Raw genomic sequence first — 17,412 nt, forward strand, 5'->3', positions numbered from 1 at the left:
CGCCACGCGGCAACGTATAGTTGCTACGTGACGGGCGTAGAAAAGTTGTGGGACGAACCCACAACTTGACAGGGAGGGATGCCAGCCCCCCCCAATATACCTGGGGAACTTAGCCCCGCCTGGGACCCCTGCCCGTCAGCTTGTGAAGGAGCCCTACACTGTTGCCGCGGCAGAGAAAATGGCCATTTCTCTGCCGCGGCAGAGATTTTCTGCCAGGCTTAGCCGATTCCGTCGTATTGGCTGCGGCGCCATGGTTTTCACCGTTACCCGACCGACGCGCGCCCACCCGACTGTACGCTCGGCGTCGTTGGACGTTTTCCGACGCCGGCCCGACTTAGCCGTTTTTAGCCGATTCCGTCGTATTGGCTGCGGCGCCATGGTTTTCACCGTTACCCGACCAGCGCGCGCCCACCCGACTGTACGCTCGGCGTCGTTGGACGTTTTCCGACGTCGGCCCGACTTGGCCGTTTTTAGCCGATTCCGTCGTATTGGCTGCGGCGCCATGGTTTTCACCGTTACCCGACCAGCGCGCGCCCACCCGACTGTACGCTGGGCGTCGTTGGACGTTTTCCGACGTCGGCCCGACTTGGCCGTTTTTAGCCGATTCCGTCGTATTGGCTGCGGCGCCATGGTTTTCACCGTTACCCGACCAGCGCGCGCCCACCCGACTGTACGCTCGGCGTCGTTGGACGTTTTCCGACGTCGGCCCGACTTGGCCGTTTTAGCCGATTCCGTCGTATTGGCTGCGGCGCCATGGTTTTCACCGTTACCCGACCAGCGCGCCCCCCCGATCAGACGCTGGCGTCGTTGGACGTTTTCGACGCGGCCCGACTTGGCCGTTTTTAGCCGATTCCGTCGTATTGGCTGCCGCGCCATGGTTTTCACCGTTACCCGACCAGCGCGCGCCCACCCGATCAACGCGCGGCGTCGTTGGACGTTTTCCGACGTCGGACCGACTTGGCCGTTTTTAGCCGATTCCGTCGTATTGGCTGCGGCGCCATGGTTTTCACCGTTACCCGACCAGCGCGCCCACCCCACCGGACGCTCGGCGTCGTTGGACGTTTTCCGACGTCGGCCCGACTTGGCCGTTTTTAGCCGATTCCGTCGTATTGGCTGCGGCGCCATGGTTTTCACCGTTACCCGACCAGCGCGCGCCCACCCGACTGTACGCTCGGCGTCGTTGGACGTTTTCCGACGTCGGCCCGACTTGGCCGTTTTTAGCCGATTCCGTATTGGCTGCCGCGCCATGGTTTTCACCGTTACCCGACCAGCGCGCGCCCACCCGATCTCGCTCGGCGTCGTTGGACGTTTTCCGACGTCGGCCCGACTTGGCCGTTTTTAGCCGATTCCGTCGTATTGGCTGCCGCGCCATGGTTTTCACCGTTACCCGACCAGCGCGCGCCCACCCGACTGTACGCTCGGCGTCGTTGGACGTTTTCCGACGTCGGACCGACTTGGCCGTTTTTAGCCGATTCCGTCGTATTGGCTGCGGCGCCATGGTTTTCACCGTAACCCGACCAGCGCGCGCCCACCCGACTGTACGCTCCGTGTCGTTGGACGTTTTCCGACGTCGGCCCGACTTAGCCGTTTTTAGCCGATTCCGTCGTATTGGCTGCGGCGCCATGGTTTTCACCGTAACCCGACCGACGCGCGCCCATCCGACTGTACGCTCGGCGTCGTTGGACGTTTTCCGACGTCGGCCCGACTTAGCCGTTTTTAGCCGATTCCGTCGTATTGGCTGCCGCGCCATGGTTTTCACCGTATCCCGACCAGCGCGCGCCCACCCGACTGTACGCTCCGTGTCGTTGGACGTTCCGACGTCGGCCCGAGTTAGCCGTTTTCAGCCGGTACCGTCGTTTTGGTTGGCGCGCCATGGTTTTTCACCGTATCTCGACCGCCGCGCTTCCACCCGACTATAGTTCACCGTGTCGTTAGACGATTTCCGACGTCGCCCCGACTTAGCCGTCTTCAGCCGGTACCATCGTTTTGGCTGGCGCGCCATGGTTTTTCACCGTATCTCGACCGCCGCGCGCCCACCCGACTATAGATCAAGATGCCTAATAGGGCTTTCACAGAGTACATACCTGGACGAGATTCTAAAGAAGTTTAGAATGGATGAAAGCAAGAAAGGGTTCTTGCCTATGTTGCCAGGTAAAGTCTTGAGTAAGACTCAAGGTCCGGCTATGGCAGAAAAAAGAGAGGATGAATAAGATCCCCTATGCCTCGGCAGTAGGCTCTATCATGTATGCCATGCTGTGTACTAGACCGGATATCGCACATGTTGTTAGTTTGACCAGCAGATATCAAAGTGATCCAGGAATGGAACACTGGATAGCGGTTAAGAATATCCTGAAGTACTTGAAAAGGACTAAGGATATGTTTCTTTGTTATGGTGGTGACCAAGAGCTCGCTGTAACCAGTTACACCGATGCAAGTTGAAACACTGCCTGATGACTCTAAGTCTCAGTCTGGGTACATGTTTATACTGAATGGAGCTGCAGTAAGCTGGATGAGTTTCAAGCAGTGCACGGTGGCGAAGTCTTCAACTGAATCAGAATACATAGCGGCTTCGAAGGCTTCATCGGAAGCGGTATGGATGAAGAGGTTCATTGTTGAGCTTGGTGTGATTCCTATTGCATTGGACCCGTTAATCATCTATTGTGACAACACGGGTGCCATCGCCAATGCAAAGGAACCAAGGTCACACAAGAAGCTAAAACATATCAAGCTGCGTTTTCATTCGATTCGTGAGTACATCGAAGATGGTGAAGTAGAGATTTGCAAAGTACACACAGATCTGAATGTGGCAGATCCATTGACTAAAGCTCTCCCTAGGGCAAAGCATGACCAACACCAGAATGTCATGGGTGTTAGGTACCTTACAATGTAATCTAGATTATTGACTCTAGTGCAAGTGGGAGACTGTTGGAGATATGCCCAAGAGGCAATAATAAAATGGTTATTATAATATCTTCATGTTTATGATAAATGTTTGCATACCATGCTATATTGTATTAACCGAAACATTGATACATGTGTGTTGTGTAAACAACAAGGAGTCCCTAGTAAGCCTCTTGTATAACTAGCTTGTTGATTAATGGATGATCATGGTTTCGTGATCATGAACATTGGATGTTATTAATAACAAGGTTATGTCATTAGTTGAATGATATAATGGACACACACCCAAATGAGCGTAGCATAAGATCAAATCATTAAGTTCAATTTGCTATAAGCTTTCGATTCATAGTTGTCTAAGTCCTTCGACCATGAGATCATGTAAATCACTTACACCGGAAGGGTACTTTAATTACATCAAACGTCATTGCGTAAATGGGTGGTTATAAAGATGGAATTAAGTATTCGGAAAATGTGAGTTGAGGCATATGGATCAATAGTGGGATATATCCATCCAGATGACGGATAGATATACTCTGGGCCCTCTCGGTGGAATGTCGTCTGATTAGCTTGCAAGCATGTGATTGGATCACAAGAGATAACATACCACGGTACGAGTAAAGAGTACTTGTCGGTAACAAGGTTGAACAAGGTATGAAGATACCGATGATCGAACCTCGGACAAGTAAAGTATCGCGTGACAAAGGGAATCGGCATCGTATGTAAATGGTTCAATCGATCACTAAGTTATCGTTGAATATGTGGGAGCCATTATGGATCTCCAGATCCCGCTATTGGTTATTGCTCGGAGAGGAGTCTCGGCCATGTCTGCATAGTTCACGAACCGTAGGGTGACGCTCTTAAGGTTCGATGTCGCATAAGTAGATTCGGAATATGAGATGGAGACCGAAGTTTGTTCGGAGTCTCGGATGGGATCCAGGACATCACGAGGAGGTCCGAAATGGTCCGGAGAATAAGATTCATATAAGGGAAGTTAATTTCTAGGTTTCGGAAAAGGTCGGGATTTTTCCGATGGAAGACAGGGAAGGTTCTAGAAGGTTCCGGGGGTCCCACCAGTGGCCCATGACCCTAGGAGGCCTAGAATGGGCCGAGGGGATGCTCCCTAGCCTAATGGGCCAGGGGCACATGCCCCCCAAGGCCCAGCTGGCCAAACCCCTAAGATTTCTCTCTTCCCCCCACTTGGCCGCCGGCCCCCAACCCTAGATGGGAAAGGGGGGCCACCCCAACCGACCTGGCCCCCTATATAAAGAGGGGAGGGTGTGGCCGGCCACTTCACCCCTTGATCAAACCCTGGCCGCCCCCCTCTCTCCTCCACCATACGCTGCTCCGGCTTAGGCGAAGCCCTGCAGTTTTTCCTCCTCCACCACCACCACGCCGTCGTGCTGCTGCGATTTGGAGATCTACCACACCCCCGCTGCCCGCTGGAACGGGGAGAGGACGGGCTTCATCGACACCGTACGCACGACGAAAAAAAAGCAGCATGCCTAACTGCTCTCTTGTGCAGCATCAGGATCCAGGCTTGTATGCAAATGATGAGTGCTGCGACGTGATGCACAAGCTGGAGCTGGTCGGTATACTCAAACAAGATCCATACATTACAAACGGTCTTATACAACCCAACTAGTTCTACCAACTTGAATCTGAGTCGGGTTTACCTGTGGAATCTAATGCATTAGGGACCGAGTACGGAAGTGCTGCCGGATTGCAGCACGGACGATCGACTACATCAACAACGAGATCTATCTCGTAGGCTTTGGAATCTTCGAGGGTTAGTCTCGCAATCTTCTCGTTGCTTAAATCTTGGTAGATTAGATCTTGCTTCTTCCTAGATTGGATCTTGGTTTTTGTTCATGTTTACGGTAGAAATTTTTTGTTTTCCATGCAACGAACCCTTCAGCTAGCACGTTCTGGCTGGTGTAGTGCTTCCTCCCACGGAATGCTGTTGAAATTAATCTCGGTACCTTTGCAGTGAAATGAGTACCATCAATAGCCCAATGCAATCCTGTAAAAAAGTTAGCACACAGTCATGTTTCTGACAATACCACACATCTGATAGGTAGAAGGAACATGATTTTGTACTCATCCTGAAATAGGGGAACCACCTGTAGTTGTTTTTGATCTTGGGTGGTGTGTTCATTGATGATGGCTTGATCATTTTACCTCTGAGCTCCCCAATTGCGTACAACACATGCTGTAAGTATAGAGAGATAGTCTCCGTGGATTGCCTGAATGTTCTATGGATGAATTTGAACCTCTGGTTATGACCCACGGCATGAAGAAACATTGCGACTTGTTCTTCCAGAGAGGTGTGGATGCTATCAGCCAGCAGTTTTCTAATCCTGAACATTTTCACAAGTGCATAGAAATGGGCTCTTCTCATCCGTAGCATCTGGATAGCCTCTACGTCGTTGCAGTTGTAGATGTGGTTTAGGTTGGTAGTCCTCTCTTGATCTCGTTGTACCATAGGACCGTAACTCACACGAAAAAAAAGCAGCATGCCTAACTGCTCTCTTGTGTAGCATCAGGATCCAGGCTTGTATGCAAATGATGAGTGCTGCGACGTGATGCACAAGCTGGAGCTGGTCGGTATACTCAAACAAGATCCATACATTACAAACGGTCTTATACAACCCAACTAGTTCTACCAACTTGAATCTGAGAGCACCGTAGAGCAGAGGAGTTTCCCCTTACCTCCGTCATGGCAAACGACAGACACGGCCGAAAGCCGCCGCAGATGTGCGCAGGCTTCGCCGCGGCTAGAAAAGAGGACCCTGGCTAGAAAAGAGGACCCTGATTTGGCGCCGGGGACCGAAGGGAGATGCGCGCTGCCAGATTGGATCGCCGCCGCCGATGCGAAAATTGGGGAAAGGGAAAATTTGGGAGGGGGCTAATGGAGAGGGTAACCGAAGAGGGAGGTTACCCTTACATTTACCGCAAAACGCCGTTGGGATTTTGGCTTCTCTCGCCATGCCGAGGCAGAGCGCCCGCTCGAACGGTGTTGTCGATTTTCGTCTCGCCAGGGCCTAACCTTGGAAAAATTGTCAAACAGGACGTTCCTCCGGAACATGTAGGGATGCTTTAAGACCCGTGCTATGCAATAACGTGAATGAGCCCAGGAAACCAAATGGACCGAAAAATGTTGGGCCGATGCGAGCCAAGGGGCACACATGCTACCAAACAGGCCAATTGTTCTTGGATCTAGAGTGGGTGTGTGAAAGAACATCTCTCATATTATGTTTTGAGTGTTTGATGTCAATGTATGTGATACACTAATGGTTGTTTAAGTGGTACAGGGATTACATAGATACATTTGTATGTGTGTTGGATGTGGTCAGTGCTGTCAAAAAGCATTTGCAGAAATGTTCATCAGGCCGGATAATCCGGGCCGGATATTTCCAAAATATCCGGCCCCCAGAATTTCGGCTAAGGACTTGGGGAAATGAGGCTCAGTATAGGGGCCGGACATTTGCCCGGATTTTGTCCCGGTTTTGTCCCAGGGCCGGATAATCCGGGCCAGACATTTCAAGAATATCCGGCCCCCTCGAAAATGGCTAAGGACTTTAGGAAAAGCAGCTCAGTATAGGGGCCGGACATTTGCCCGGACATTGTCCTGGTTTTTTACCAGGAGGCCGGATTATCCGGGGGGACGGATTATCCGGCCCTAACTTAGGCCGGATTATCCGGCCCCCCGGAAGGCACAACGGCTGGATTTTTGGGAGGGGTATTTATACCCCTCTTCTTCTTCCTTCCCCCTTTGCTCAATCATTGCACAAGAAATCTGCCAAGCTTCATCACCATTAGAGCCACCTCAAGAAACACAAGATTTGCAAGATCTCCTTCCTCCCCCAACCAAAGCTCTTGATCTTTGGAGATTCGAAGGAGAAGCCACCGATCTACATCCTGACCGAAGCGATTTTCATTTCCCCCTCATTTGTTTGAGGGATCTCATGCTAGTGTTCCTATTTGGTTCCCTAGTTGATTTGTGTTGATGTGTTGTTGTTGATTGTTGTATTGTTACAGATTTGGGAGCCTCCAATTCGGTTGTGGATGTGTGCCCCAAGAACCTTGTAAAGGCCCGGTTTCCGCCTCGAGGAAATCCCTTAGTGGAAGTGGGCTAGGCCTTCGTGGCGTTGCTCACAGGAGATCTGTGTGAAGCCTTCGTGGCTGTTGGTTTGGCTTGCGTAGCAACCACACTCCTCCAAACGTAGACGTACCTTCTTGCAAAGGAAGGGAACTACGGGAATCATCTCCGTGTCATCGCGTGCTCCACTCTCGGTTACCTCTATCCCAATCTATCTCCTATATATTGCGTAGCTATATCTTGCTTAGTTGATAATCTTGTCATATAGGTAAATTCACTTAGTTGCATATCTAGAGAATTTACCTTTGTGTCAAGCCTAAATTGAAAAAGAACTAAAAATTGGTTTGCACCTATTCACCCCCCCTCTAGGTGCGGCATACGATCCTTTCAATTGGTATCAGAGCCTCGGCTCTTATTTCGGGCTTAACCGCCTAAGAGTATGCCGGACGATGGGACTTCGGAAGAGGCCGGTAAGATGGTCACCATGGAGGACATCAATTCGTTGAGATCCTCCATGGACGCTCAAATGGAAAGCATGAGAAAAATGATTTCCGAGCTTTTGACTCCGGTCCTTCCTAAGGCTCCCACCGTAGAGGTAAAGGACACGGGTGTGTTAGAAGAGGGAGGTGCTTCGGCATTACCCTCCTCTACTAAACCCGTGGAAGGTGATAACTTAAACACTATCAAATCTCCCATTGCATCTCCTAGGGATACTAGTGGAGGTGAGAGCTACAATCAAGTAGCTCCACCTTTTCTATCTCCCGATATACCGGTTCCCCATCCCCATTTGAACATTCGAGGCGACCCACCTAAGTTTTCCGTTGAGAATTTCGATACTTGGCGATTTGAGTTTCGCTCTCATGTTTGCAGTGCCTCCAATGAACTTTGGAGAATCATCTTGGAAGGCTTCAACCCTTACAACCCCGACAAGTTGACTAGAAGAGAAGCGGTTGATAGTCAACTCAACAACACCGCCTTACACATGATTCAAACTAGTGTGGGGACAAAGGATTTGCCTCGTGTTCGGAACTACACCACCGCCAAGGAAGCTTGGGAAGGTTTGGCCGCTAGTTGCATTGGAAGTGAGAGCACGAGAAGGAACAAGTATAATGCTCTTCGGAATCAAGCCGAAGGATTCATGAGGCTACCGGATGAAGATCATCAAGTCATGTATTCAAGACTTCTCATCGTCGCCGATTCCTTCCGGCTTATTGGTGCCACCCACATCAATGACTCTTAGATCAAGGAGAAGTACATTGAATGCATGATGCCGTATGTACCCATTGATGTCAAGACCCTTGTTGGAAGAGAATGCTATTCCTCTCTCTCATCTCAAGATGCCGTGCACGAGATGCAAGCCCTCAAGGTGCTCGAGCAAAACTCTCATGATTCTCTCAATCGTGCCATTGGTATGTCAAAAGGGAACAATCTTGCCTTGGCGGTCAACTCCGTTGAAGAAGTGATTCCTCAAGAATCTTATAGGGCATCTTGGAGTATGTCCTATCCGGAAGATTTGCAATGCCACTACCATGATCACATGGCCTTCCATGCAAAGTCCTTTTGGGTTGATCCCTCCAAGGCCAAGGAAGAAACATCAAGAGAAACAACAAAAGCGGGTTCACTAGCTTTGGTCCAAAGACAAGATCATGCTACAATTGTGATGACAAGCGCCACTTCATTGCCGAATGCCCCTATGAGAATAGAGAGCTTCATAATGGAAGGCTCATTCCCAAGGACAAGAGCAAAGACACAAATGGCAAATATTCAAAAGCCCCCAACAAGAAATTCTACAACAACAAGACCAAGAAGGGCAAGAGGCCCTCAAGAGTTGTGCTAGTAACAAGGGAAGAATATTCTTCCGATGAAGTTGAAATTTCTAGTGGTGATGAAGAAGAAGAAAGCTCAAAGGAAGTGGCCGCCATTGCCACTACCAACATTCCCTCTTCATCTCTCTTTGAGTCCCCCAATGAGAATCCTCATATCAAGAATGCACATTGCTTCATGGCAAGGTCCTCCTTGGACACATCTATTGTGCTATCAACTCAAGAAGAGTATACCTCCGGAGATGATGTTGATGATGAAGAAGATGCAACCTCTAATGGATTGGTCGCTCTTGCCTCCCTCTCCACTAACTCTTCATCACCAAGTGAATCCCCCAATGAGGTCATTCATGTGGAGGAAGAAAGTTGCCTCATGGCTAAATCCTCCGAGGTATCATCCCCTAACCCCTCTATGCCTATCATTTCAAGTGATCTAGGGGTTGATGATGCTAGTCTAAAAGTGAAACAAGAAATGCTTGAGTTTGATGATTTCATTCTCAACCTACAAGGTAACACTAAAAAACATGTTTCAAATCTCATGGCTCGTATAGCTCAACAAAATCATACTCTTGAGAAAAAAGGTCAAATAGAGAGAGAAGACTCTCTTGAAATCCATGCTCTTAAAAATGCTCTTGAGGAAAGTCAAGAAACCATAGCTTCTCTTGAAGAGAGGTTAGAAAATATTGAAGAGCCTCAAGATAAAATTAACAAGCTCACTAAAGCTAGAGATCTTGCTAGGGCTAAGAATAAAGTGCTTAAAAAGGAAAAGGCCCAATTTGGGGTTGATCATGAGAAACTTGTGAAGGATCTAGATGAACTAGACAAAGCTCACAAAGCTTTGAAGAGTGAATACACTCTCCTATCCAAGTCGTTTGAGCAACTTCAAATTAGGCTTGCTTCATATGATGTGCCTAGTTCCTCTACTCCTTCATGTGATCATGCAAATGTTATTGAGGAAAATACTAGGTTGAAGGATGAACCTTCTAAGGCCTCCTCTCCCAAAAGTAAACTTTCTTTGGATGATCTTTTGAGTAAGCAAAGATCAAACAATGGGAAGGAGGGCCTTGGTTATGGGGCCAAGGCAAAGAAGGCAAACAAGCAAAAGGCCAAGCCCGCACAAGAGAAGAAGAAAGATATCACTAATGGTGAAGCTCCTAAGGGCAAAACCATTAATGATGATGATGCAGAAAATGCTAACCCTCACTATGTTTTATTTAAAGATTATTATGGTGATGTTTATGCTAAATATGTTGGCCCATATGATGGTTATGTTGCTTGGTCTATTTGGGTCCCAAAGACCCTTGTTGCTAACAAAAGAGGACCCATTGTGAAATGGGTACCTAAATCCAAGAATTGATCTCATGTAGGACTATGCCGCCGGAGGTTCAAAATGGGTACTTGATAGTGGATGTACAAGTCATATGACCGGCGGCAAGAACCTCGTCAAGGAGTTGAGGCCCAATATAAATAATATCACCGTCTCCTTTGGCGATAATTCTACATCCGAGGTAATGGGTTTTGGCAAGGTTGTGGTTGCTCACAACATTACTCTTGTGGATGTCACGCTTGTCAAAACCCTTGGTTACAATTTGCTTTCCGTTTCCGCCCTTGGCAAGATGGGTTTCGCCGTCTTTATCGATAATGATATTGTGGTCCTCTTGTGGAGCAAGACTCTAAAAGTCGTTTTTGTTGGGTATCGCGAACATAACTTGTATGTGGTGGACTTTTCGGGGACCACCACTTCAAGTGCGATGTGCCTATTCGAAAAGGCGGATGTGGGTTGGTTGTGGCATCGCCGCCTAGCCCATGTCAACATGAGGACTTTGCAAAGTCTTCACAAGGGGAACCATATTGTGGGACTAATGGAAAATGTTTCTTTTGCCAAAGATCGTGTTTGTAGGGCTTGTGTTGAAGGCAAAATGCATGACTCTCCGCATCCAAGCAAGACTATCATCTCTTCCAAGAGGATCTTGGAGCTCCTTCATGTGGATCTCTTTGGTCCCGTTACTCATGCAAGCCTTGGTGCGAAGAAACATTGCTTGGTGATTGTTGATGATTACTCAAGATACACTTGGGTCTACTTTCTCAAGACGAAAGATGAGACTCAACAAATATTCATTGACTTTGCTACTGAGGTGCAACGCCAACACAACCTCCTCATTATGGCAATAAGAAGTGACAACGGCTCCGAGTTCAAGAACTATACACTCAATGATTTTCTTAGTGATGAGGGGATACGTCATCAATATTCCGCTGCTTACACCCCTCAAAAAAATGGTGTTGCGGAGAGGAAGAACCGGACTCTTATGGATATGGCAAGATCTATGATGGCGGAGTATAAATCCCGCTATAACTTTTGGGCCGAAGCCATCTCCACCGCTTGCCACTCTTCTAACCGGCTCTATCTCCGCAAGGGATTGAACAAGACTCCGTATGAAATACTCACCGGCAACAAGCCCAATATCTCATACTTCAAGGTGTTCGGTTGTAAGTGTTTCTACAAAATCAAAGGAGTTCGTTTGTCTAAATTTGCTCCTAAAGCTTTGGAGGGTATATTTGTTGGTTACGGTGCCGAATCTCACACTTATAGAGTCTTTGATGTATCCTCCGAGATTATCATTGAATCTTGTAGTGTGAAGTTCGAAGAAAATGATGGCTCCCAAGTGGGGCAAGTTGATGTATGTGCAGGTGATGAAATACCTCAAGATGCCATAGTAAGAATGGGTGTTAGATTTTTCCGCCTCATTGAGGGACACGGTGTGGCGTCTCGGGAAGAACTATGCTCTACCACGGTGGAGCCCTCATCCTCTCAACATCAACAAACCCCATCTCTTGAAGCTAATGATGCACCAACCCAAGAACAAGAAGAAAACCCTCTCTCTCATGAACAAGATCAAGGACAAGATCAACCAAGAATTCATGATGGCTCCGATGAGTATCCATTTGATATTTGTGCTTCACCGAATATTGTCCAAGATCAAGCACATGAGGATGAGCAATCTCAAGAAATTGAGGAAGCTCAAATTCAAGGTCAAGACGGGGACCCAAATGATCAAGTTGATCAAGTGACACCTCCAAGGCCAAGAAGAACCAAGGAGGAGATCGAGGCCCGTCGTCTAGCAAGAAGAGAAAGGACCCTTGAAATTCGTGGACACACACATGACAAGGTCCTTGGTGATGTTCGAGCAAAGGTCTCCACAAGAAGGCAATTGGCTAACTTTAGCAATCATCATGATTATATCTCCGTAGTGGAACCCAAGAAAGTGTTTGAAGCCCTTGAAGATTCGGATTGGGTGGAAGCTATGCATGAGGAACTCAACAACTTAGAGCGCAACAAAGTGTGGACCTTAGTAGAGAAGCCAAAGGGGTGCCGCAATGTTATAGGAACTAAATGGATATTCAAGAACAAGCAAGATGAGTTTGGAAATATTGTGAGGAACAAGGCAAGATTGGTGGCTCAAGGTTTCTCTCAAGTTGAAGGAATTGACTTTGGAGAGACCTATGCTCCCGTGGCTCGCCTTGAGTCCATCCGTATCCTTCTTGCTTATGCATCGCATCATAACTTTAAGTTACAACAAATGGATGTGAAAAGTGCATTTCTTAATGGTCCTTTGCATGAAGAGGTTTATGTTAAGCAACCCCCGGGGTTGGAGGATCTCAACTTTCCTAACCATGTCTACAAGCTTGATAAAGCACTTTATGGTCTGAAACAAGCTCCTAGAGCTTGGTACGAGCACCTTAAAGAATTGTTGGTAGACCGTGGGTTTGATGTTGGGTTAATCGATCCCACTCTTTTTACTAAGAGGGTCAATGGGGAGCTTTTCGTTTGCCAATTATATGTTGATGATATTATATTTGGCTCTACTAACAAAGCTTTCAATGATGAATTTTCAAAGCTTATGACCGATAGGTTTGAGATGTCTATGATGGGAGAGATGAAGTTCTTCCTTGGTTTTGAGATCAAGCAATTGAGAGAAGGAACCTTCATCAATCAAGCAAAATATCTCCAAGACATGCTCAAGAGGTTCAAGATGACCGAGTTGAAGGGTGTGGCCACTCCTATGGTTACCAAATGTCATCTTGCACTAGATCCCAATGGTAAAGAGGTGGATCAAAAGGTATATCGCTCCATGATTGGATCCTTGCTTTACCTTTGTGCATCTAGACCGGACATAGTGTTGAGTGTTGGTGTGTGTGCAAGGTATCAAGCTTCTCCTAAGGAGAGCCACATGATGGCTCTCAAAAAAATCTTTCGATATTTGGTTGATACCCCAAGATATGGTATTTGGTACCCCAAAGGCTCAAGTTTTATTCTCAATGGATATACCGATGCGGATTGGGCGGGTGACAAGGATGATAGGAAATCAACTTCCGGGGCTTGCCAATTCCTTGGTAGGTCCTTGGTGTGTTGGTCTTCTAAGAAGCAAAATTGCATATCTCTCTCCACCGCCGAAGGCGAATATGTTGCCGCCGCAAGTGGATGCACTCAATTGTTATGGATGAGGCAAACTTTAAAGGAATACGGTGTCATTTGTGACAAAGTGCCTCTATTATGTGACAATGAAAGTGCCATCAAGATTGCCTACAATCCGGTGCAACATTCAAAAATGAAGCATATTGAGATCCGGAATCATTTCATAAGGGATCATGTTGCCCGTGGTGATATTGAGCTTATCTATGTTCCTACCAAAGATCAACTTGCCGATATATTCACGAAGCCTCTTGATAAAGCAAGGTTCTCTTATTTGAGGAATGAGCTAAATATCATTGATTCAAGGAGTATAGCTTGACCATCTTGCAAACACACCTTTGTCTCAAAACTTTATTTGGTTTAGATGTGGGCATGGAAATAGGGGGAGTGCGGTTTAAATTATTGAGCTATCCCTCCCCCCATAATGCCAACATTAAGAAATCATTCTCTTAATATCATATGTTGATATGTGAGCTTCAATGATGAGTAGTGGCTTGGACCCAAGATATATCTTCGCGGTGCCATGTCACAACACTCATATATGGTGGCCTAGGCCACCACACTCTTCCTTGTGAAGAGTTGGAGTTATTTGGACCTTATCGCCTCTTATTTGACATCTCCATGTTCTTATGGGAAATCACTCTAGTTTGGCCTTATTTGCTCATATCTTGCAAACTTGAGTGATCATGTACCATTAACAGTTTGAGTTTTCTAAACCTAAGCCTACACTCATCTATAAGCCATTTCCATCTTGCTCATTTGTCATGTTTGATAAAAAACTTGGAGTTTGAGGTTTCTCGGTCGGATGATCTAGGTTGCCCCATCTTATTGGTAAATATGCATCTTATATGTGAGGTGATAGTTTATTGCACCACATATGGGTTCGCAAATAACCAACTAAAGATAGGCGGGATTGACGGTGTTCTGAAATTTTCCAGAACACCGGATAATCCGGCCCCCAGGCGAAACGGAAAATCCGGCCCGGCCGGATTATCCGCCCTAAACTAGGGTCGGATTATTCGGCCTGGGCAGATCTTGAAAGAGCTGAGGACGAGGCCACGGGGGGGGGGGGGAACGGTTCAGACCACCCCCACGCGCCTCTCTCTCCTCTCAAGATCGCCGGAGCTTCTCCTCCTCGCCGGAGTCGCCCCATCCACTCCCTCCCGGAGTTCTTGGGTGGATCGGGTGCTCCTCCCTCCTAGCTACATTTTTCCTCCAAGCGGCTTTCGCAATGGATGCGGGTATGAATCACAATCCCTAACCCTAGGTGTTGTGATTTATGTGTGCTATTTTCTTGGTGGATTTGGTGTCTAGTTGTTCCAAATCGTTTGTAGTGTACTCCTCTTGCATGCTATAAGGCCGATCTGTTCTTAGACAAGTTTGTGATTGCAAAATCTGCTAGTTTCGCAGGGCCGGATTATCCGGCCCCCGCGAGGACCGGATTATCCGTTCTGGCCGGATTATCCGCCCCCTTGAGGCACCGGATTATCCGGCCTGGAGCTTCATCGCCACGGCAGTTTTGATTCAATCTATCTTGTTTAGACTTGTACCAGCTTATAGTATGTTCCTAGAGTACATTGCCATATCATACATGACTTATGAGCATTATCTTCTCTTTGCTATCCATCTTTGCTATTCACAGGTCGTACTTCTCGGGGTACTTCTCGGAGACGCGCAAGGGCTGATCGGTCAAGTGATGACTTCGTGTCCAACGCTCCTCGCAAGTCAACCTCATCTAGGCACAAGAACAAGGCATCAAGGGAAAACTACAAGTCCATGGACCCTATTTCTTACTCTGCTATCTGCATGAAGAACTGGTATGAAGACCTCCCAAGGGATGAAGAGACAGAGGGCAGAAAATACTGGTGCATGGAACAAGAGTTCATCTATAAGGATATCTATGAGCCCATGAAGAAAGTACGTCCCATGCAAGCTATCGATGTGGACGTTCTGGCAGTCAACGATCACTTTGCAGATGCCATCTGGGTGGCTGGTAGGATGGGCTTGAAGGATTTGATGAAGATTCGATGTGACTATAGTCCAGAGTTGGTGAAGCAGTTCTTTGCTACATTGGCCATCCAGAAAGATGATGACCGTACTATGGAATGGATGTCTGGCTCCACTCACTGTACAGCCACCTTGCGCCGTTTTGCTGCTATTCTTGGAGTTCCTGCAGAAGGAGGCCGTCGTCTCCATGGACCTCAGAAGGCAGATAAGAATGCACTGTTTGACCTCTATACATCTGCTGGAAAAGTGGGAGAGACCAAGGGGCTGCTTAGCATTTATAGTCAGTTACTCAGGTTCTTTCGGTCCACCATCACTCCTAGTGGTGGTAACAATGATGCTCTCCGGGGAACTCTTGTGGATCTCATGTACCTCAGCTTTCGGTGTGCTCGTGATGAGAATGAGGAACGTAACTACACTATTGATATCATGGACTACATCTTCCATGAGATTCATGATGCCATGGTCTCCCGCACCACTATACCTTATGCGCCCTACATCCAGCTCCTCATCAACAACACTGCGGGCGTGAGTGGTGAAGACTTGAGCGGGTACCCTATGATGAATCACTCTGTCAAGAAGGCCTACAAGCTTAAGCCTGTCTCGTCTGCTGTACCTCCACCTGACTCATTCATGGGTGATGCTCGTTCTAGTGGAGTTGCTCCTGCTCGCCATCCTGACCTCCCTGCTATGAAGAAACAAGTGAACAGGCTCAGTTGGTTTCAGCGTTACATCCTTTGCATGAACATTGAAATCCATAAGGAGAACTATGCGGCCAGCCGGGAGCGTTCTGAGATTAAGCGTACTCAGGCGGTTATTCTGCACAAGCTCAGTGGTGAGCAAGCACCCCCTCCTCAGCCTCCAGCTCACCCAGGTTACAGTAGGTGGCATTCCGCACAGGTTCCGTGGAGTGATCTTGACAGTTGCATTCAGAGGTCCAGTCTCACTCGCCGTTCTCCGGATGCACCTGACACTGATGAAGAAGAAGAAGAAGAAGAAGAAGAAGAAGAAGAAGAAGAAGAGGCGCAAGAGTCCGATGATGATGATGCCTCCGAGTGATCCCCATGGGGCGAGTAGCATCGCGCTTGTCCCCTTTTTGGCGTCTCGATGCCAAAGGGGGACAAGCGTTCTATTAGGAACTCTCTCGGGGATTTGCATGGTTTGGGCACAAGCATATGCGTTTATCATTCCTTTATTGCTTGTGTTCCATCTTATTTGAACTATTTGCTTTGGTTGTGTCCCGTTTAAAACTATGTGCTATGTGGTGTGAGACATTGTTATGATTTTCGGATTTCTATATGTTGAGATCAAGGATACTATATTATGTGTGATGCTATATCTCCGTATCTTATATCTACACATGGGTATGATTTCTTGCATCCTATCTCAACTTCATATTTGTATATGTCTCTTGTTAGAGCTCATGATGGATACCTCTAGTGTTGAGGCACCTCAATCCTATGTGTTGTGTATTTGTATTCAAATGCAAATTACTTATATGCACACATGTAGTGGGAGTGCCTCTATGTTTTTGCCATCATGTTTGCCTCTATAGTTATTCTCTTGCAAATCCGTATATTGTCATCAAACACCAAAAAGGGGGAGATTGAAAGAACATCTCTCATATTATGTTTTGAGTGTTTGATGTCAATGTATGTGATACACTAATGGTTGTTTAAGTGGTACAGGGATTACATAGATACATTTGTATGTGTGTTGGATGTGGTCAGTGCTGTCAAAAAGCATTTGCAGAAATGTTCATCAGGCCGGATAATCCGGGCCGGATATTTCCAAAATATCCGGCCCCCAGAATTTCGGCTAAGGACTTGGGGAAATGAGGCTCAGTATAGGGGCCGGACATTTGCCCGGATTTTGTCCCGGTTTTGTCCCAGGGCCGGACATTTCAAGAATATCCGGCCCCCTCGAAAACGGCTAAGGACTTCAGGAAAAGCAGCTCAGTATAGGGGCCGGACATTTGCCCGGACATTGTCCTGGTTTTGTACCAGGAGGCCGGATTATCCGGGGGGGGCGGATTATCCGGCCCTAACTTAGGCCGGATTATCCGGCCCCCCGGAAGGCACAACGGCTAGATTTTTGGGAGGGGTATTTATACCCCT

This window comes from Lolium perenne, chromosome 6 (assembly GCF_019359855.2).
Source record: "Lolium perenne isolate Kyuss_39 chromosome 6, Kyuss_2.0, whole genome shotgun sequence".
In the NCBI taxonomy this organism is placed as follows: Eukaryota; Viridiplantae; Streptophyta; class Magnoliopsida; order Poales; family Poaceae; genus Lolium; species Lolium perenne.